Below are 22,760 nucleotides of genomic sequence, written 5' to 3'. Positions count from 1 at the left end.
TTCACTGAGATTAGAACTCATTTGAGCATGAATGACTTCTGCTGATTCCTGAAGCTCTGCATTGTTATCTGTGATTCTCAGAAGTTCAAGTAGGAAACTGAAGGAAAGGACAAGCATAATGAATAGTATATGTATATGACATTCAAAAACGGAATTGGTGTCCTGAGCCATGGCTTACTAAAACAAAATGATGAGCTCCTGGCAAGGGACAGAGAATAACAACAAGATCAGAAGAACAGGTGCGGGGGCGAGGACTTACCACCGTGATCAAGAAAGCTCTTTCCTCAGTAGCTTAGATGACAATCTAGATGGCATACTCATCATAACTGGTGATAACATAAAGCTGGGAGATATCAAGAACACATCAGATAACAGAAACGAGTTCCAAGAATATTCTGATAGGCCTAACTAAAACTGTAAACTAGGGAGAATAATCTAACAAACTAGAGCCAGGATGAAAATCAGAAAACATTTCATTCAAATCCTTCATTTTGCAGGTGAAGCTGAGGCCACAAGGGTTTAATAACATGCCCAAGTTCAGAAGGTGCATTAAAGGTAGATTAAGGCTGAGAATACAGGAACCCTAACTCCCAGACTGGTGTTCACCTGACCCAATGCTACCTGCTACTACTCATATAGATAAGCATATGGGGAAAAAGGGAACCTTGACCCTTACCTCACAACACACAAAAATCAACTCCTGAAAACTGAGACCTAAATGTGAAAGGTAAGATGATAAAACGTCTTGAAGATAACATAAGAAAATATCTTCATGACCACAGAGTAGCAAAAACTTTTTAAACAAGACACAGAAAACACTAGCCATAAAGGAAAAGATGGGTAAACTGAAATTGATTAAAATTTAGAATTTCAGTTCATCAACAAGACACAAGAGTGAAATGGCAAGTCATAGATGGAAAGGGATTTTTACAATTCATATTTTCAACAAAGGATTCATATCCAGAATATACAAAACTCCAACATTTCAATAAGAAAAAAAGACAACCCAGTTTGTTAAAAATGGGTAAAAGCCTTGGAACAGGCACTTTACAACACAGGATACCTAAAAGGCTAATAGCATATGAAAAGGTGCTCAAGTCACTAGTTATCAGGGCAATGCCAATTAAACCACAATGAAATCAACACAACCACAGAATGGTTAAAAAAATTTTTTTAATGTTTAAATGACAGTACCAAGTGGAAGTGAAGTTGCAGAGCAATGGGAACTCTCAGTTTGCTGGTAGGAATATGAATTGGTACAATCATTTTGGACAACTGTTTGGGAGTAATTACCTATTAAAGCTAAAAATACATATGCCCTATGACTAGCAACTCTACTCTTAGATCTACACTCAACTAAAGTGAATATATATATGAAGCAAGAAATATGAACAAGAATGTTTACAACAGCATTATTCATCAACTGCTCCAAAGCAGAAACTATTCAAATAGCCATCTACAACAGAGTGGATCAATTGTGGTCTATAATTTGAGGTAGTTTTAAAAAATGGTCACAAATTTTTTGACACACCTTCCATAAACATGTGAGGTCTAAATTCCCTCCCCTTGAATCCAGGCAGGGTTGTGTCTATTTCAACCAATAGACTATAGTGGAAGTGATGTTATGTGACTTCCGAGGATAAGTCACTCTCGGGAAGCTTTCTCTGGGAACCCAGCCAACGTGTTTGAAGAGCCAAAGCCTTGTGGAGAATCTGCAACCAGGGCACAGCCACCTTTATAGCAACCACCATACTAGTGATAAGGTGATAAAACTTAGTCCCAAAACAGAAGAGGAAGAATATGCACTGAAGAAAATAAATACAACACCAACCTAAGCCCCTACACATGCAATGTCCAATTTAAGCTTGGTTTCTTATTACAAGGGCCCAGAATGAGGATGCAGGAGCTCATCTCCAAATTGTTGTGATTTTAAACAATACCACAGAGACTGTGCTCACTGGATATTTCCTAAACCTCCTCTCCTTCTCAAAGGAATCTCTGCTTCTGGAAACAAACATTGACCTTCCTCTTGTTATATATGATCATCAACCCCATTACAGCCTTTTCAGCAGCAAAATCTGAACACTATCCAAAGAGTCCACCATGGACTCAAAAGTTGCAAAGAAGCAAAGCAAGTTTCAAGTAGAAGTTTCTGACTCCATTCAAACTGTTTTAGATATACCACTGGAAAAATAAAATAGCCACTTTCAGGAAAAAAAAAAACAACAAACTAGGTGCTCTGATCAACAATCCCAGATGAGGATTTCTCTGGTGGCGCAGTGGTTAAGAGTCCGCCTGCCAATGCAGGTGACACGGGTTCAAGCCCTGGTCCGGGAAGATCCCACATGCTGTGGAGCAACTAAGCCCATGCGTCACAACTACTGAGCCTGTGCTCTAGAGCCCGCAAGCCACAACTACTGAGCCCACGTGCCGCAACTACTGAAGCCTGCTCGCCTAGAGCCCATGCTCCACAAGAGAAGCCACCGCAATGAGAAGCCTGTGCAGCAACGAAGAGCCAACGCAGCCAAAAATAAATAAATAAATTTATAAAAAATTAATATGGTTGTTGTTTAACCCCAACTAAGTTTGGAGTGCTGTGTTATGTAGTAATCAATAACCAAAACTAATGTATTATGCAATAACAGATAACCAGAACTACCGAGCTATTAAAAAAAAAAACACAACATATTATATATGCAACAACATGGATGAATCTCAGATACAATGTTGAATGAAAGAAGCCTGGTTAAAAGGAGTACATAATATAATGCCATGTACACATAAGTTCAAAACCAGGCAAAACTAAGCTATAGTTATAGAAGTCAGAAGAGTGGTTACCAGGGTGGGAATAATTACTAGAAAGGGACACAACAGAGACTTCTGGAGTGCTAGAATAGCAAATGTCTTGATCTTGGTGGTAATTATAGTGTGTTCACTATGTTAAAAAAAAAAAAGAAAAAAAATCATTGAGCTAGCTAAGATTTATGCACTCTTCCCACTCTGTATTTTTTTGAATCAGTAGAACTTGGTAACCTAACAGTTAAGGGTATGAAGGCAAAATAAAGAATGACTCTAAGTTTTCAGGCATAATTGACTAGGTAATGTCATTAACTGAACAGTTAAACCATGGGGCAAATAAAAACAGAAGCAGAAAGCAGAGACAATGTCCTATTCATTTTGTATTCAAGTACCTACCCCAGTACTCAATACACAGTCACTCTGGCTTCCAAGATACTCTTATCATTTCTATCCTACCTTTCTGCCCACCCCTTCCTGGTCTCCTTTGTTGCCTCCTTTGTGTCCAGCTGCCTCTTAATATTGGGATTCCTCAGCCTTCCGTCCCCAATTCCCCTTTCATAGACGTGCACATGCACAAACGCACACACCTTTCTCCTGTATTTTCAATTTCAGTTGACAGCATCATCATCACCTACTTGTTCTTTTGAACTAGAAACTTCAGAGTTGACCAAGAATTGGGATTGCAGTTAGCTAAATTAAAAAAGAAAAATTTAACAGGATAAACGTAAGTTCTCATGCTTGAGCACCAAAACTAATGCATAAAAACAGAATGAAGAAGATACAGCTTAAACAGATCTAGGGGTTTAATTCAACTCTAGGTTCAACTATGATGTGGTTATCAAGAGGACATAGCTGATAATAAGAATGTAGTATATAGAAGAAAGGCAATATTTTTTCCTAGCCTAATAGAAGAAAAGTGTTGTATCTAAAACAAGAGATGCAACTCAATTTTTTACTAATCAAGCCCTGCCTGGAGTACTGCATTCAATTTTAAGCAGTACAGTTTAAACAGGGGATTAAATCAAAGGAAAGTCACCAACGTGGTGAAGTGACATGAAATCATGCCTTGTAAGGAACAGTTAATGAACTAGATGGAGGTGTTTCAACTCAAAAAGACTGAGGAGACTAGATGACAATCTCTGTGTATTTGAAAAACCATTACGTGGAACAGGAATTCAGCTTGTCCTACATGTCTCCAAAAGACAGAATTGGGTGGGAGAAATAAGAAAGTAGACTTCCACTCAATCTAAGAAAGAACTTACTAACAGTCAAAACTTTATGAAAAACAGGGACAATTTTGCCTCCCTGGCCAGGGATGCTAAACACCCAACAATTCAGAGAACAATCCCCTACAACAAAGAACGACCCATCTAAATGTCACCAGTCACATGGTTGAAAAACCCTGTTCTAGAAGTAGTGAGCTCCCTGTCATCGGAGGCATTCCATTATAGACCAGACAATGTGATGATATCCAATACATGACTTTCAAGAATGGTGGGAAATGAGTGGAATAAAGATTTTCTGTTTCGATAACGCTCTAGAGAAAAACGCCCTCAGGCATGTTACAGCGATGATAATGGTGATGAGGATAAACACTTACTGAACACGTACAGTGGACCAGACATGATACCAAGTGATTCACTGTACATATTTCACAGGTCATTCTCAAAACCACCTATGAAATAGCTACTATTTCACCTTGATGTGATGGTAAAATTAGGTTGCCCTGATACCATACAGCTGTCAATCTTGGAACTCAGATCTACCTGACTCCAATTATGTACATCACTGTCCCAACCATAAATACTAATGACTTCAAAGCTTTCGTACTCTAGAAAACAAATGAAACAGCACGTATTCTAGAAGTATGGGGACAATGTCTGAACAGGTTTGTACTCACTTCAAACCTAGTTGGCTGGGAGAAAGAGGAAAGGATTATTTGAAGTAGTCCAGTGATGAAGGAGAGATCAATTATACTGACTGTCCCCAACTGCCTACTTTTGTAAGAGCCAAGAAGCTCTTATATACCCATGGAATCTCAGTCAGAAGCTGAGATTAATGATGACATCCCTTTATCCATAGGCGTGAAAGCTCAGGATGGACAGACGTTTGAACATCCCCGACTGGGAATCCTGCCCTTAACAAATACACTAGATGCAGATACATGGTTTCTTGGCTGCCTCTACGCAAGCCCATCTGTCAGGATGGCAGTGTGCCTGCTCACATGTTGGTCAAACTGTCACTAGGGCATAGGTGCCAAGCAATGATAGTTTTAAATGGGCAGCTTGCATAGCACTGTAAGAGCTTGCTCTTCTGCAGGGAAAAAAAAAAAACCAAAAACAAAAAACTCCGCTTTAATACTGAAGGGCTGCAATCACAAGTAAAACAGTCTTGGTCAATCTGAACATTTCAGTGGAAAAAAGATCTAGACTTGTGGAAAAGAGTCAGACTAAGGAAATTAAATCAAACAGAAAAAGTGCTTTGAAGGCAAATAAGTGATTGCACTAAAGCTTTTCACATTGCCAACCTTTCATTAATACACGTCACGGTAATCTCTTATGCAGTAAAATCCTTTGCTCAACAAGTCATCATTGATGTTTTATAAAAATGGAATGATATGGCTTTCCATGTTCTAAATTAAAAAGTAGAAATGCATGGATATTTAGCAGTTTGACATTAAATAAGTTCTATTTGTTAAGTGGCTATTTTTTAAATGACAGAAGTTTAATCCACATCCAAGATAATCTTTTAAATGCACAAAAGGCAGAAACCAAATGAGTTTCCCAAAGGTGAACAGAAAAAGAAATATAATTTCTTCGGGGAAAGAATCAAGAACTGGAAGTGGATGTTAAAACAGAAACTGAGTATTTTGGGTCGCAAATCAATAAATTAGGACTCGGGGGCTGTCACGTACATCCCCCTGACTATAAGCAAAATGTCCCTAAACTACATCTAGGTTCCTATTCTATCTCTAAAGATCCTTTGGATCACTGGCATGAAGTATCTAACATTCTTATTGCTTGGAAATTCTTCCCTCAGACTAAAACTCTAATGCTGCAGTTTGAGCTGTGTGTCCTTGTTCATTCCTCGGTGATTTTGAAGAACAGCTGGTCATCATCATTCTCCATGTGGTTCTTCATATACAAGTATCAGGACATACTGATTAAATAACCCCTAAGTCTCCTCTTAGCCATGATAAATAAAAGTGATTCCATTAACTTTTCCTCACTGGACCAATTTATCAACTCTTTACGTTTTTATCATTTCAGTTGCTCACCCCTTGGCCCCTTTTTAGGCCTGATAAGAAATGTCACCCACATCAACAATGAGCCAACATGTACAATTTACTAAAAGAAGCATTAAAATGAAGGAGTTTGAAAGTCCAGCAGAGTTCCCAGTATCCATCACTGAGGACAGTGGCAAAAGTCTGAAATCTACCATTATTCTTCTAGGAAATACAAAGGACATTGTTATAAAGTGACACCACTGTTTTGGCTTTGTGGTAGAAGTCTGTAACACAAAGTACTAAGTCAAGTTCAGGGTCCTGGCTATAACCTGTTCTTCCTACCAACCTATTACTGTACTGCTATACGTGCCCCTAAAACAACTTCTCTTGAAGACCATCTCTCCCATATCATTTTTCCTGCTCAAGAACCCACAGTACATTCTAGTGGCCAATGAAACTGATTATAAACTGGCCAGCAGTTTTCTAGACTCATGAACCAACTATCCTCCCCTTCACTCCCATGACTCCCCAGAACAGCCAGTTCTTACTTATTTTCTCTAGGACCTAACTTTGCTCATGCTATTCTCTAAAATGTGTTCCCACTTCCTCTCAAATCTATACATAAATTTTTTTCAAGACTTAAGGCATGAGTCTTCATACACCTTCAGAAATCTGTATTTTCATCCTTACTTGCTTACTCATTTCCTCCTATCTTCATTTTGTATGCAGTTTACAGTGTACACAGCCAGCTGATTTTTGATAAAGGTTAAAAAACATGATTCAATGGAGAAAGGGTAGTCTTTTCAACAAATGGTTTGGAACAGTTGGACATCCATAAACAAAAAAAAATAAAAAAGAACCAAGACCTAAACGTCAAACCCTCTGCAAAAATTAACCCAAAACAAATTCATTGATCAAAATGTAAGACATAAAATTGTAAAACAGAAGAAAACTTGGAACATCTACTTGACCTAGGGTTTGGTAAAGCGTTCTGAGACATGCATGGCACCAAAAACGATCCATACATTGGTAAGTTGAACTTGATCAAAATTAAAAACTTTTGTGCTGCAGGAGACACTGTAAGAGAATGAAAAAACAAGCCACAGACTGAGAGAATATATATACAAATCACATATCTGGCAAAGGACTTGTATTCAGAATATATAAAGGATACTCTAAACTCAACAATAAGAAAACAAATTAGAAAATGGGCAAAAGATTTGAACAGACAAATCACCAAATGAGATATGAATGTGTGGGAGTGAAAAAAATTTTTTCCACTACACTTCTAGGTTCTTTTGGCTGGTATATTAATTAAATTGACATATGACAGATTAGCAGGAGAAAAACAAATTTAATTACCTCCATAAAAATATGGGACCCAAGGGTAAGTTGGGCAGTTGAGGCTAATATACCATCCTGAGCTAAGGAAGGGGACAGGGGCCTGGGACTTCAAAGGGGAGGAAGGTAATTCAGACAATAAGATCAGATGCTTTGTTATTAGATGCCAAACAGATAGGGCTTTCAGATAAAAGTTAGCTCTGGTAATAGCTCTCTCTGAGCCAGGCTCCCTATCTAAATTCATTTGGCAGTTGAAGTGGAGGTAAAAAGCTCTTGAGTCTTTTGGGTCTCCACTGTCTTTGGCTTAAGATAATCTGCATGCCATAACGGCACATTTGGGGGAGGCTTTTTCTGAAACCCTTCAAATGGCAAATAAGCACATGTAAAGATGTTCAACATCATTAGCCATTAGGAAAGTGCAAATTAAAGCCATTATGAAATACCAATACACACCTATTAAAATGGCTAACATAAAAAATACTGCTAACACCAAATGCTGGTAAAGATGTGGAGAAATTATCTCTCTTGTAGTGATGATAAGACTGTAAAATGGTACACCTCTAGGAAAGTTTGCAGTTTCTTAACAGTTTAAACACACACTTACCCCTACAACCCAACAGTTGCACTGGAGTATTTATCCTAGAAAAGTGAAAATTTATATTCATACTAAAACCGGTACATGAGTGCTCATAGCAGCTTTATTTGTAATAGCCAAAAACTAGACAAACCACAACCTTCAATGGATGATTATGTGGCAAAGCCATACAAAGGATGAGCATAATACAATGATCAAAACTAGGAAATTGACATTGATAGTGTTAGTAATAAAAGTACTTACTCGAATTTTAGTTTTTACACTGTGTGTGTGTGTGTGTGTGTGTGTGTGTGTGAGTGCACGTACACACACGTGTATGGTCCTGTGACATTTCATCACCTATAAAGATTCTTATAACCGTCACAAGAAACAGGACATACAACTGTTCAATCACCCCAAAGAAACTCCCTCATGCTCCCTCTCTATAGTCACACCATACCCCCAGCCCTCACCTTAGCAAAACTGATCTCTTCTCCATTTCTATAATTTTATCATTTTGAGAATACTATATAATGGAATTCTAATCACACAACCTTTTGAGGTTGGCTTTTTTCACTCAGTACTATGCCCTTAAGCTCTATCCAAATTGTTGCTTGTGTCAATAGTTTGCTCCTTTTTGTTACGAGTAGTGTTCCATTATATGGCTATACCACATTTTATTTGACCATTTACCCACCAAAGGACGCGCTGGGTTGTCTCTGAGTTTTGGCTATTATAAACAAAGCCGCTAGGAACATTCACATACAGGTCTTTGTATGAACGTAAGTTTCTATTTTCCGAGGATAAAGGCCCAGGGGTGCAATTGCTGGGTCATGTGTTTGAAGTATATTTAACTTTTTAAGAAACTACCAAACGAATTCCCAGAGTGGCTGTACAATTTCACATGGGCAGCAACACGTGAGGTAATGAAAATTTGAAAGTCACAATTTCTACAATGCTTTCTAAAAGCCTGTAAAACAAGTAAGATTAAGCCTCTTAAATGTTATAATCTGACCTTAGTATTGTTTAAATGGATTTTTAAAACTTTCTTCCCGATTCCCACAAAAAGACTTCTTCTTTATTACCGCTAATGAAGAATGTATAATTAGATATAGTCTGTATGTTGACAGCTCTGTTGCTGTATTATATAATAAGCTGCAATAAGAAGTGGAACAAAAGCAACATTGCCAACAGAAACAGCAGTTTGTTTCTCTATGTTCCTGACGCAGTCTATGAAGACTAAAGGCTTAACAGCACTTTCTAACACACAATGTGATCACAATCCATTTATACACAGTATCAACAACGACAGTTTGTTCGGCTCTTACTTGGTAAGACAATTTGAGGAAAGCAACTAATCTGAAATAAAGCTGTAGTTATCCTAGCTATAAGATTCCTAACTTCATGACTTTTTAAAAAATTTTGGATATAATTGACAATTAGATAGATAATGGAGTCTCTCTGGGATTCCTGAAACAAGGAGCTAGACCTGAAGCAGACGTATCTATCCCAAATGTAAACAGCAATAAGTCTGCCAGTCTGCAGAGAAAACAAATAAATGCACAGAAAGAAACTATAAAGCCGTGAAAAGAGTGGGATGGTGCTGCCCTTGTGCCCACTGACTTTCCAGTTCTCATCAGTCCCTTTCAGGACCAACTATGTAATTCTGGATATTGAGCTCCATCAAGACAAATGTGTCCTTACAATATGACAGAACATTGTCAAATCTCATATTAATAACCTTGCAACTTAATTACGTGACTTCCATCTAGTGTATCTTCCCACTTAATATATGTGGCTTATTGATAAACATTTTAGTATGTGTATATATTTAATATTCATCCTAAATATTGGCCAGTGTGGACAGCATCTATATAATTTTCAAATCTGAGAGTACTGGCTTCTATCCCTTGGAGAGAGAGGAGTTATTGCAAAGAATCATCAAAATCCATGTACCTACACTAAGACTAAATAAATAATACAATTCAAACCAAACCAAGCTGACAAAAATGTTGTGGCTAATAAAATTCCCTTTTTTTTTTTTTTTTTGGCCTCACCGCACAGCATGCAGAACTTCCCTGACCAGGAATCGAACCTGTGCCCCCTGCACTGGAAGCTTGGAGTCTTAACCACTGGACCACCAGGGAAGTCCCTAAAATTCTTAATAAATTTACTCACCAATGTTACTAGAAGTAGTTTCTTGTCATTAGTATATACTGGTGAATATTAAAAATCAAATTCTAATTATGGGGGGAAGGGCAGGCTTAATACCTCTCCAGACTCTCTAGAGAGCTTTTCTTTCATCAAGTGCCCATATGTCATCCAGAAAAGAAGAGCAGAATGTGCTTGAGTTTGAGTGCAAAGATTTAAGATGACATTGGGAGAGATGGAGCAGGAATAATTGGGCAAGTGCATGAAATTATTTCCAAACAACCACCTCATAATGTTAGGTACTTAAATATCATTCAGAAGCTAAGGGGACAAGATATTAAAGGGCACAGCCCTCTTTACATCTTTATAATGGCAAGTACGAACATATTCACAGGAATTCGGGTCAAAAGGGCCAAACATGCCCTAGAGTATAAACACATCTTGCTTACACCACCTAGCTAAATGCTTTGTCAGGATTCTATCACCTTTCTAAATTAATACTACACCCTTATTAAAAATTCCATATTCTCTACATTTTATCACTAAGAGTATAGTTTTCCAAATATGCCATACACATTTGACTCCTTCTATGGTGGTGGCTAGACAACCGAAGTCAAAAAGAATGACCTCTATTAATTTAAAAGAACACTTGCTTCGACAAAACACAAGAGCAAGAACAGACTCTGCACCCAGCACAATTCCTGACATACCGTAGCCACATGACATCTGGTGAATAAATGAGTCCACCTCTGCTTACTCTGAAAAATAACCTTGGCAAACATGTAAAATGTCCTACCAGTCTGAAAAATATTCTCCAGGCCTATTCAGTTACCCATCATTCTTAAAACCCATCAAGACCAATTTCCATGAAAGCCTCACTCACACACAGAGGCAGCATTTACTTTCCATTAGGTTCAGTGCCTGATACATGGAGATATCAACATTTGCACACTTGCATAAATTCAGGAGTCATCCTTCTTCTTCATTTGATATAAGGTAAATTTCTAAGCTTTGCCTCATTTCCAGTAAGTTTTATTTATCAAATCAAAAATACTTTCAAAGTTTCATTTTTTAAATCAAAATTCTATTCATAGCACATTATATCTTCTTAGGGATGGTTTTAAGGGAAAAAAACATATAGCTGTCAAAATAAAAATCTTGTTTTTCTTTCCTAGACATCTGGGACATTCACTTATGTATTTATTATTATTTCACATTAGTTCTCAAATTAAAAAAAAAAGCTGGCTTATTTAAGAAATTTAATTTTAGGATCTGTCAACATTTTGAATGCATTACTGTTATTTTTAAAATATACACTTGCATCCTGGAATAAAACTTAGCATAAGCTTTCCATATAACCATTTCCTGGGCACTAACTAACTTACTATATGCCAGGTTCTGTGCTTGACACATTCCTCCATTTTCTCATTTGTTTAACAAATATCCTCTCGCGTTTTTTGCAGCACTGAACATTAAGAAGCCATTATACTCTAAACCTGATATTTGCACTAGATACTAGTACTAAACGGACAGTAATGCTTAACACAAGTTTACTGTCATTGGATTCAAGTTGTGTTACCATATTAACTCAGAATCTGATCAGCAATGATGAGATGCACAGAGAATAGCACCTGAGGCAGCTTCGGCAGAAGCTGGCGTTAAGTGACAACTTAAGTTGCATTCCCTTCCACAGGTCAACATCACCTTACCCACCCAGAAATTTAATTCCAATTGCTACAGGCCATTTTGAACAGCACAAACATAATTTGAATAAGATGATTATATAAAGAACCCCTGCCCACCCCCTCGGAAACTACTTTAAAATTGTAGATTAAATTCTCCCCAGAAGTATCACACTCAGCATGTCATGGAAAATAAGGGGCCTTTATTCTGAACTCTTAAAAACAAATGCTGCCCTGTATTTTTTTTAAACTCTTGCAAATTTCAGACTCCACAGATGGGCAACTGCAGTTTAAAAAGAAAAAAAGAAAAAATAATAATTAATGAGACTCTCTGACAGTTCCTTGAAACCGCCACCCTCCCAAGAGCAAAACTGGTATTTCCAAGTTGTTCCAAGAAGGCGAGACGGGGGAGGGAAAGGAAGAGTCAATACAAAGCAACGGGGGGAAAAAATGGGTGACTTGATAGAAAACAAGTTAGAAAAATGGGTGGCCTCAGTAGGAACCCAGTGGCTGCTTCCCCTTCCTCTCTCTCTCAACCCAGCGACGCTGGTGCTTTTCGTCGAATTTAAATAAATCACCTATGAGTTTTAAGACCGGAGCCAAAAATTATTTCGACAGAAGGAAAAACTATTTGCTGCCCCTGAATACAGCTGCATCAGCAAAGGGAGCCAGCCTGCAGCTACGGAGAGACAACAAAGGACAACCGTCAGAAGGATGCGAAAATCCCTCGTATAACTCCCCACGGAGCTCCACCGCCTTGAACCCTGCGGTTAAGTGCAAACTCTCACCCGGCCTCAGCCGGACTCTGCCAGGTTAGAAAGACCTGGAACGCTATCCTCCGGGGAGCGGGCTCCTTCCCCCAACTCGGATCTCAAGACCAACGTCACCTCTCCTGAGATGCCCTCCCTCAACCCCACCACTGTGGCCCACAGTCGCCTGTCCTCATTTTAAGGGAGCTTTTCAGCATCTGCAAAATGTCATATTTGCTTCCATTCAGTTTCCTCCGAAAAGGGTGAGCTCCAAGACGGCGTAGGGAGCCCGGCGGTCTAGGCTGGCCTACAGAGGTCATCTCCCAGACCCAGCCCGAGCAACCAGGATGCGGTGCAAGTATGACCAGCCTACACGCCGTCCAGAACCGGGAACTGAGCCTGGGGGACCGGCCCGGCCGGTGCAGGCAGCCCAGGGCCGCAGCGGGGCCTGAGGGAGCCCCGGCGGGAGAGGACGCCAGCGGCGCGCCGTCCGCAGCCCACTGCGCCGCCCAAGGTCACGGCCGCCCGGCCGCCCCGCGCCGGCCCAGTCCCCGGCCTCCCTCTCCGCGGCGCCCTCTCGGCGCTGGCGCTCTCGGACCGCTCGGCGCATGGCCGCCCTACCCCGAGCTGCAGACCCGTCGCCTTCCGCTCAATACGAACTTCCCGCCGGTTTCGCCGACTCGCAACTCTTCAGCTGCTCCGGCCCCTTCACACCCCGCAGTATGCGGCCTTCCCATTGGCTCAGGCGAGCGTGAGAGGCGGGGCGAGCGGGAACGTGCGGGGCGGGGCGGAGCCCGATATGGCCCCGCCCCCTCCCCAGAAACGCCTGGAGCCGCGGGCCGGCGCTACCACTGCATGCTGGGAAATGGAGTCTTTTACTGGCAAAGCGAGATCCCGGTCCCTCTGCCCCCGTGGGCTTCTGGGAAATGTGGTCTACAGCCTCGGAGTCCGTCCTTCTGGTCAGATGCTGTACCCGGCAATGCTGTAGCAACTGAAATAATTGTTGCCGGTGTTCGCAGTAGCTTTATTTATTAAATTATAATAATAAGTGTGTTGACAAAGAGTTGGATGTAAAAGAATCCTACGTTCTCCTTTGGCCGAGTGTCTCCTCTGCCTACAGGCGCTTGCGTTTTCCCCCCTTCTGGTCCACACCCTGAAGCTCATCCCACAGCAGCTTGGTTCAGTATGCTGTGGCCTGGCTCTGGAAGCAAACAGCTCGCGATCAGATCCTAGCTCTTCCACTCTGTAGCTTTGTGACCTAAATGACTTAACCTCTGTGAGTCTCATTTTCCTGTTTCTGTCGTGATTAAATGAGTGCCTTGTACGTAGAGACAGTGCTTTGTATGTAGTAGATGCCCAATAAATCGTAGAGTATTAATATTATTCTGTCCATTCACAGCCATGAGTCTAAATCCTACCTGTCAAAGCCTATGTCAATGCCTACCTAACCTTCTGTAGTATTCCATCTGTAATTCTCTTATGTCACAGTTTGCTTTGTAATTCTAATCAGTTGTCCACGCCTCCATTACCCGTGAGACTGTAAGCTTATTGAGGGCTGGGATGCTGCTCTAGGTCAGAGTCACCAAAGCCATAGGCAGAGGGAGATTTACAGTGAAACTACAGTAATGAAGTTTAAGCACAGGTCTCTTCCAAAGCCTTCTGTTAATAGCTCTGGGGTTTTTTTATTTGCCAAGGTAAGATATTTTTGCATGATTTTCTTTGAGTGGACCCCAAAATTGTGTGAACTCTGTCCATTGGACAGTGCAGTATTGTGCCTGATGACCCACATTTGCTCCTCCAGATACCCCCACGTGCTCCAGATGCTCCTCCAGCCTGCCCTCAACCCCAGGAGGCTGAGCTGTACAAACCACTTCCAGGTTCCTGTGCCCCTGGCTTCTGGTGGATTTGGCCAGTAGAGAACCCCACAGAGAAGTGGAAGGGAAGAGAGTTGTCGCTGAAGGTAAGGATTTCCCGGGATCCTTGTTGGCAAGGTCACCTCCAGTTGGCTGGGGCCCTCGGCTGAAGGCCACTGCTGCCTGGCCCTCCCCTCCAGCTTGCAGTGACAGCTCCCTCCCTTTGTGCCTCAGACCTGCAACTGATAACACCACAGCTGCTGCTGAGACAAGGTTACTGCCCCATCCCCGTGGTTCCCACCCTCACACTTTGGCAATACTCTCATTACAGATAAACTCTCTTCAAATAAACCCTGTTTCAAACACGTCGTCTGCTTCTTGTTGAGACCCTGATGGAAACACATACACAAGGTGAGCACTCGATGATTAATTGTCGGCAAAGAGGTCTCAAGATTCACACATCTCACAGGTGTGGATTCCCCAGCAAGAATCTGTGGCCAGAATCCATTGAGAGAAAGATATTCTTCACACACACACACACACACACACACACTAAGAAGACTTAGAACAAGACTTATCTGTCACATAGTGACCATGTTCCCCTAACTTCACCAAACACGTGCAGAAGAAATGTCCCTGATTCCACACTGGGTTGACAATTGGCTGACCTTGAAAGACACTTAAATCAGCAACAGTGTCTGGAGTTTTCCAAGGTGAGAAGGGAATGTATTTATTCTGGAACTCATGGCTCCCTCATCCTAACTCAGATGACTTACTGTTAAACGATGCTTAAATGCAACCATGTCCCAAGGCAATTACCAACTTCTCTGGCACCATGCACACGTGCTGAGATGTCCTACCAGTGCAGAGCATGGCAGGACATTATTCCAAGCTGCTGTCACAGAGACTGTGTATCTGAGATGCTGTAGGTGGGGATACAGCGCTGGGACACAGGAGGCCCTCGATGAATGTTTATGAGTTGATAGCTTGGTATCAACATCAGGATTCTGTAGAAGATTGACCCTTGAGGACTTGCTGGGGCTGGGCTTTAGAATTGAACTTGGGAGGAAATATTCACGAGTATAGTCCTGCCATATATTCAAAAATATCTCTACAGTCCAAACAAATGTTTACTGAGCACTCACTGTGAGCCAGGGATTGGGCTAACCTCTGGGAAATCTGGAAGTTCTGGTTTAACGAATGTTTAAGGAGGCCTTGCTATGTATTACACACTGTGCTTTTTCATATACGATATCTCAGTTCTTAAACAGGAAAAAACTTCAAAAAGTTTAAATGATTCCAGGCCCTCAAATCTAGTTCCAAATGTTGTTTTTACTGGCTCTTTATGCGCAGCCTCAGTACATGAGGATACTTCTAGCGTAATAATGTCAATACTGTGATAGAGATTTGTGCAAGATGCTGGCATGGTCAGGTAAAGGGATTCTGTGACAAAGGATTATCATGGATAAAGCAGTGTGGACCATGACTGGGTTCAGCCCAATTAATAAATATTGTTCCTGCTGCCCATCAAGGGCAGACCAGCCGAGGATCTATGCATGGGATCTGTATTGATCTGCCACATAGGCCCTGGAGTGTCCTCTTTTACTTCCAGGAACTCTCCAACCCGAGTATAAAGGCACAGAATGAGAACCGTAATACAGGGCACTTTGGAAAAGGGAGAGGAGGTTGGTAGTAGCTAGACCATGGCGGAAACTCAGTCTGGGGAATTCAAACAAGCACGATAGTCACTAGGAAGCAACACTGCCCAGGCAGTCTTCAGCAGACACTGGATCTACCAGTGAGTCAGTTCATGAGTCCTTGTCCTTTTCATCTGTAGAATGGGCGCAGTCATCCTGGACCAACAAGTTCTGTGCCTCCCAAGGCTGATGGGAGGTAGATGAGGCCATGTCTGAGAAGGGCTTTGATCCTCCTGGAACAAAGCTGCTGGGGTGTCGTTGCCCAGTGTAGGCATCCTAACAACAACCCAAGGAATTATTACCTCTTGGGAGGAGGGGAAAGAGAGAGGAATGAGGAACAGAATATGTTCAGAAGTCTTCCGAGTACGCTGATCCTGGTTCTTACTCATCCATTCCCTTTTGATGTCTCATCTCATTCCAGGGCCCAGAGCCCCTATTTCCATTTTAGCAAGGGCTTTTGAGCACTTATTATGTGCCAGTCACAGTGTCCTTACAGATTCATAATCCAGTGGGAGAGCCAGACGTGTTCACAAATTCTAGTAACTATGATTTTTATGAGCATTTATTTCCTATGTGTTGGGAAAACCATTTCATGTAACCCTGAGAGGTGGGTGATATAATCCCCAGTGTCCAGATGAGGATACAAAATCCCAGAGAAGTGAAATGATTTGCTCAAGGTCGTACAGCTAGTGGTGGCCGATAGAGCTGGCTGACTCCAAATCCATCCTGATATCAATCACAGCTGCTGACTCTTGGAAAATGTAATGAGATAATATGGTGGCACTTAGACTCCGTGCAGTGAGAATGCAGGAAGCAGAACAAATTGTTCTGCCAGGCCTCATAGACAAGGTAACATTGACCTAGTTACTCTGCTGAACTTATCTAGTGACTTCCACAATAGTAGAGATAGGTTCTTTGGGATTTAATGATACAATAATTAATGATTATGGGTTGTTCTGAGGTCAGAAGTGGATGAATGAAGTTTCAAAGTCCTAGGCAAATGTTTCCTGCTTGTCCTTTTCTCTGTCCTGATAATGATGATGATGATGGTGATGATGGCAGCTTCCATTTATTAAGTTTTAAGCACTTTTCAGGAATTCACTAATAATTTGCAAACAACATTTCAAGAAATCTTCACAATAACCCTTGGCATTTGATATTATCCCTCTCCTGACTACAGAGATAAGGAAATTGAAGCTCAGAGAAGGTAAGTAACTGATCCAAGTCACATAGCTACTAAGTGATACATGTGGGCTTTAAGTCAAGGTTTAGGCTAATTCAGAAGACCAAACACTTAACCACTTTCCATGCAGTGCACCAACCATTCATTTCACGTGTTTATATCTCCTGAGCATGTTTTCAGGATGCCATGGTTATTTGTCTTCCCCAAGATTTGCGAGATTAATGGTACAGAAAGATTTAATGTGCGAGCCTCCAAGAATGACTGAAATGTTTCACAGTGTACTGGTGAAACTCCCTGAGCTGAGGATGATGTGAGCTGCCAGCAGATAGGTTGCTTTCTGCCCACTTGTCGGGAGGAGTGGCAGATACGGTCTACTGACGCTCACACACATTTCTACTGCCTTCTATTGTCATTTGCTGCTGCAGAGGCTGCAAAGCTAAAACCTGCATTTGCCAGGCACCCTAATGCTTAGGACTCTGGATGCAAATTAGGTTCCACCAGTGAGATTCCTCAAGGAAGATTTGGAGGCAAAGTAAGGTGTCAACACAGTAATGAAGTCTCGGGATTTTTCTGCAGCAGTGTTCCAGTGCCATTTGTCTAATGCCATCAGAAAGCAGTTGTGTTGGTGGCAGTAGGAGCTTCCTGACCCCTGGGTGGCGCGTACAGTTGTGAGTTTCTATAGTAAAGAATTTAACTTTGCCCAAAAAGGGCTCTGGTCTTCGTCCTCAGCAAGGTGATCTCCAAGACCTTGGAATGGCAGATAGGAGTGTCTTTGTTTCCAACAATATGACACAGGGTAGAGGCTGGCCATGCTAGAAGGACCAACAATGCAATTTACGATGGGTGCTTTGGGTCACACAGTATAAGTCAAACTCCACAGGGACTGGAGACTGAGATCAGCATGTAGGCAATGAATCATACTTTTGCAGTGGAGTCCCAGTAAAAACTCTAGACACTGAGGCTTAAGTGACTGGTTGGCAATTACTCCACATGTATTGTCACAGACTGATGCTGGGAAAGTAGCACTTTCCTAACTCCACGGGCAGAGGAGCTCCACATTCCAAACCCTCCTGGCCTCTGCTTCTGCCCTTGCAATTTTAATCTGCATCCTTTCCCCATAATAAAATATATCCATGGGTATACAGCTTTCAGTGAGTTCTGTGAGTTCTTCTAGCAAGTTGTCAAAACCGAGGGTGGTTTGGGGAACCCTCTACTAAATTTGCAATTGGTGTCAGAAGTGAGAGTGGTGGTCTGTGTTCCCTCTAACTGTGCAAGTGACGAGAATTCCTAACCTCTCTAGTCCCAACGGCAGTCTCGTCATTTCTTCCCCCTTTTGATTGTGGCAGAGCTAGTGGCTTCCTAGGTAAGGCAGTTCTGTGTTGCTCTCACTAGTGCCTGCTAGTCTAGCCCTTCAGTGACTTTACAAGTACCTAACTCCCTATATTAAATCCCTTTGTACTTAAAATAGCTAGAACGGTCATTGTGTCCTGCATTAAACTTCAGCTAATACAGGAGAGGACCTGGCCTTGCTAAATGACATAGCAATTCGAACATGCAAGCTTTTTCACATTTTAATGTCTCTGAAATCAGAGTATGTCTTACAACCAATGCCAGTTGTAATTGGTGGTGATTTTATTTTTTCTTTATTAGTAGCACGTAAAATAATGGGGCATCTTAGAACTGATGGAGTCTTAGAATTTATTGAATTCTAGGATACCTGGTGCTTGCTTCCTCAGAACGTCTCTCTGGATCATCTCTCCCCTTCATTCCACTCCCCACATTGCGTACTGGATCTGACACTCTCAAACACCCACGGATATGGAGCTTTCCTCCTTTTTCCCACTCCACACTTTTTGAAAGTGAAGACAAGCATCCTTAGAGAAAGAGAGAAGCAGTGTGGTAATGTGATAGGAGGAGACAGACCTGAGTCTGGAACCTCCCTCTGCCATTTAATTGCTGTGTGACCTTGGATAAATTATTAACCTCACTGAGCTTCCGCCCTCATCAGTAAAGGCTAGCAGTTGTTGGGATTGAATGAGATAGCATGTGTGAAATTCCTGGCCCCTGGTAGGCACTCAGTAAAGGTTTTGCCTCCCCCTTCTGTTCATCCCTCTCTTATTTTCCTCCTTCCAAACACCATGAGGTCCACTTCTCATGTCACTCTGTCTCCAGGAGCCAAGCTACAAGCAGCTGTCATCATGTATTGTCAGTGGTTTGCCATAGACCCAGGTCAAATACACATACGTGTTCACAACCAGCTGCCAAGTTGTAAACTACGAAAAGAAGGAGAGCTTTTCCAAAAACAAAAGCAAATTGTTGCTTTTATCTTTGCAACCATCCAACTCGTGTTATGTTTTGATTTCAGGGCTGCTCCAAGATTCTGGGACAAAAGGCACTATATATAAGCATTATTATGAGACTCAAAGGGGCTCTGAGCAAAACAGAATCCTTTTATCACAAGAGAATTGGAGAGAATTGTTGCCAAATATAGTCACCGTGTGGAAGATGCATTTTTCCTTTATTCCACACATCCTCATCATCACTAACTCCTTGCTTTAACTAACCCATAGCCTATCAATTAGTCTATAGGCAAATATTTTAAAATAATAGCAACCAACATATTTTGGCAGTTGCCATGGGCCAGACATGGTCCCAAGTACTTTACATCTAGAATCTCCTTTGGTTTTCCCGGCCGCTCTATGAGGTAGGTACCATCATTAGCTCATTTTACAGGTGAGGAAATTAAGTCTTAGGGAACTTAGGCAACTTGCCCAAAATCATATAGCCAGTAAGTGGTGGAGGCAGGATTTGAACTCAGCTCTACGATGTCAATGATTATGGTCTTCCTTGGTGTCAAAAGGAATGTGGGATTTTACACAATGAAGAATGCACATGGCTCCAGATCTTCAGAAATCTGGGATCTGATCATGAGATAAGTGTCGAGCTCAAGTGTAGATTAACAGAATTCCTAGAAAATAGCAAAAGGGGACTGGAATGAAAAAGCAAATCTATTATGGGAAGGCTTGAGAGGACAGTGACTTATTTAATCCTCATTATCAACCCCGAAAGGTAGGTCTGATTATCATTACCTAACAGGTGAGAACAGGAGATTTAACTGTGGTTGTGACTCGTTAGTGACAGAATGCGGTTTTATACCCAGGACTGTCTGACCCCAAAGCCGTGATAACTCCACACTGCTTACTAAAACTAGATCAGTGGACTTTTTTACGCTCTTTTTCTGCCTATTTGTCTCTGGTGAATACCTTGAGAGAGAATGAATAATCAGGCTGTTGATAAATTATACGCACGTCAAGCAAATAAGTCAATTGTTTTGCCTCTAACAGGTGTGTCTTGATTGCAAACCATTAGTGACCATTAATAAAAGAAACCCAGGTTGTAATTTCCCAGGATTTGCATTTCACACCAGGGAGCTGAGCTCAGCCAATATTTTCATAAGCTAACACCTGCAGCAGAGGCAGAAAGCATGACCTGAGGTAACATTTATCTTTGAGAATTAAAATATAAGCCACAGGACAATTTGTGAACTTGATCATTCTTTCCCCTGACTGTCGTTGGTCTTAGCTTAGCATAGAGATAAGGCCTCAGGTGTTTAAAAACTCTGTTAAGCAGCTTTCAGAGGATTCAGGACCTAGTGCAGAGCCCTTCGAGGCATCCGCTAGTTTAAACTGAAGTTCATTCATTTACTGTTTAACAAAGGTTTAGTGAACACCTACTAAGGCCCGGGCGCTGCGCTAGGTTCTCAGGATAGGGATAAACAAGACAAGATTTCTGTTCCACCGTTGCCCATTCTCTCTCCTTAAAGCACTTTCTCCTCCTGGCCTCTATAACACTTTTCTGCCCAAGGTTCTCTTTCCTTTTCTGAATGCTCCTTTGCGGTGCTTCCTGCCAGCACTTCTTCTTTGGCTCCAACTTCTAGGTCTTCAAGGCCCTTTTCTCTACCTTTATGTTCACATCTACACAGATTTCAGAGGGTGGAGAGAAGAGCTCGGGAATCATCAGCATATAGTCAGCTTGTTGTTAGAAATGAGAATGGATTATCCAAGAGACAGAGGAACTAACCCAAGGACCAAGTGTGGACTAAAAAAAGAAATCAGAGCATTCTGGTGGTAATGGTGGAATTGCTTATTCATACTCACCTCCCACAGGACAGTAGCCAACAGCAGGCAGAAACTGAAAGGGATTTGACCCTTGAAAACAGGGAGCCACCCTGCAGGAGATCCATGTTTATCTGACTTTTCCACTGAGGACACTCCCCAGTCCACAGGCCACAGGGTGGCTAGAACTCAAAAAGAAAGCCACAGTCCTTTTAGCCTGAAGAGTCAGAGGGTGGAGTCTGAACAAGCTGGAAATTGGGGAGGGGCGGAGGATCTCAGAATGGACAGAGCCACAGGGCAGCCCGAAAGCCTCTATATAAACACCCCTAAAATCTTTGGCTGATCAATGGATCGCACCTGCATGAGCAAAACTCCAAGGCTGCCCAAAAGGGAAACAATAATTGGAAGGTTAGAAGAGCAGGTGGAGATTTCAGCTGCTAACCACTGCAAGGGAGTTTGGAGTCTGAGCCCTACCAAGTCAGAGGAGGTTGGTTAATTTCTAGTTAATTTCAGGCTGTCCAATGAAACCCAAAATGTACCAGGCCTGAAGAAGAAGGGCTACGTCTAAGGATTAGGGAACTAAGAAAGGGAGACCCAACAATGTCAGTAGCTTCTTTTAGGCATACAGGTAATGAGTGGCAGTGCTGGGATTCAAATCCAAGGGCTCTGCCTCCAGAGCCCATGCCCTCAACCACTGCATTCAAATTCGCCTCTCTCAGCACCCTGCATCCTTCCTTTAAAGCACTCACCGCCAAAGTCAACAACCAACGTCACTGCACATTCAGCTGTTTGTCTCCTGCACTAGAAAGATTCCTAAGAGCAGAGGGCTTGCACAGTGCCTGGTACACAGTCCAATAAAAATTTGTTGAATGAACAAATGAATCGTTTGGGATGGCTGACTCACCAAAGCCTATGCGTGTATAATTTATTAATATATTTTCTATTAGTAAACATATATCATTAAATATGCATTCCTGCCATATAACTTCACCCCCTGTTATGATCCTGGATGGAACTAAATCACCAATAATCACTCCAGTTTATTTGTACATATCTGTTACTGACTGTTTAGAAGCACCATCAGGAATCTCTAAGTGTAAAATATGAATGACTCAGTATTTTGATTAATCAGCTCCGTAGGGGAAATTTCCATGGTTAATCAGACTGAACATAAAGATAGGGCACATGCTGAGAACGAATAGAGGGGAGGGGAAAGACAGAGAGAGAAAGACAGAGATGAGAATTTTCTTGTAGTCAGAAAGGCAGTTTTGGGCTTCCCTGGTGGCGCAGTGGTTGGGAGTCCGCCTGCCGATGCAGGGGACGCGGGTTCGTGCCCCGGTCCGGGAAGATCCCACATGCCGTGGAACGGCTGGGCCCGTGAGCCATGGCC

The 22,760-nt window shown here is 41.8% G+C and overlaps 1 protein-coding gene across 5 annotated transcripts in view; it reads right to left on the bottom strand.

Annotated features, from left to right (window-relative positions):
• Positions 1–13,234, bottom strand: part of VRK1 (VRK serine/threonine kinase 1) — a 78,515-nt gene extending 65,281 nt beyond the window's left edge. For 3 of the 5 annotated variants that reach the window (XM_032624730.1, XM_032624727.1, XM_032624726.1), the window contains exon 1: positions 13,144–13,234. The gene's annotated coding sequence lies outside the window, so the exon portion shown is untranslated. The remainder of the gene's footprint in view (positions 1–13,143) is intronic. The other 2 variants (XM_032624729.1, XM_032624728.1) reach the window with 1 other exon arrangement.
• Between the last annotated feature and the right edge of the window lie 9,526 nt (positions 13,235–22,760).

This window comes from Phocoena sinus, chromosome 2, assembly GCF_008692025.1.
Source record: "Phocoena sinus isolate mPhoSin1 chromosome 2, mPhoSin1.pri, whole genome shotgun sequence".
Taxonomy (NCBI): domain Eukaryota; kingdom Metazoa; phylum Chordata; class Mammalia; order Artiodactyla; family Phocoenidae; genus Phocoena; species Phocoena sinus.
Note: the sequence above shows the minus strand (reverse complement) of the source record. Positions and strands in the feature narration are given on the sequence as shown.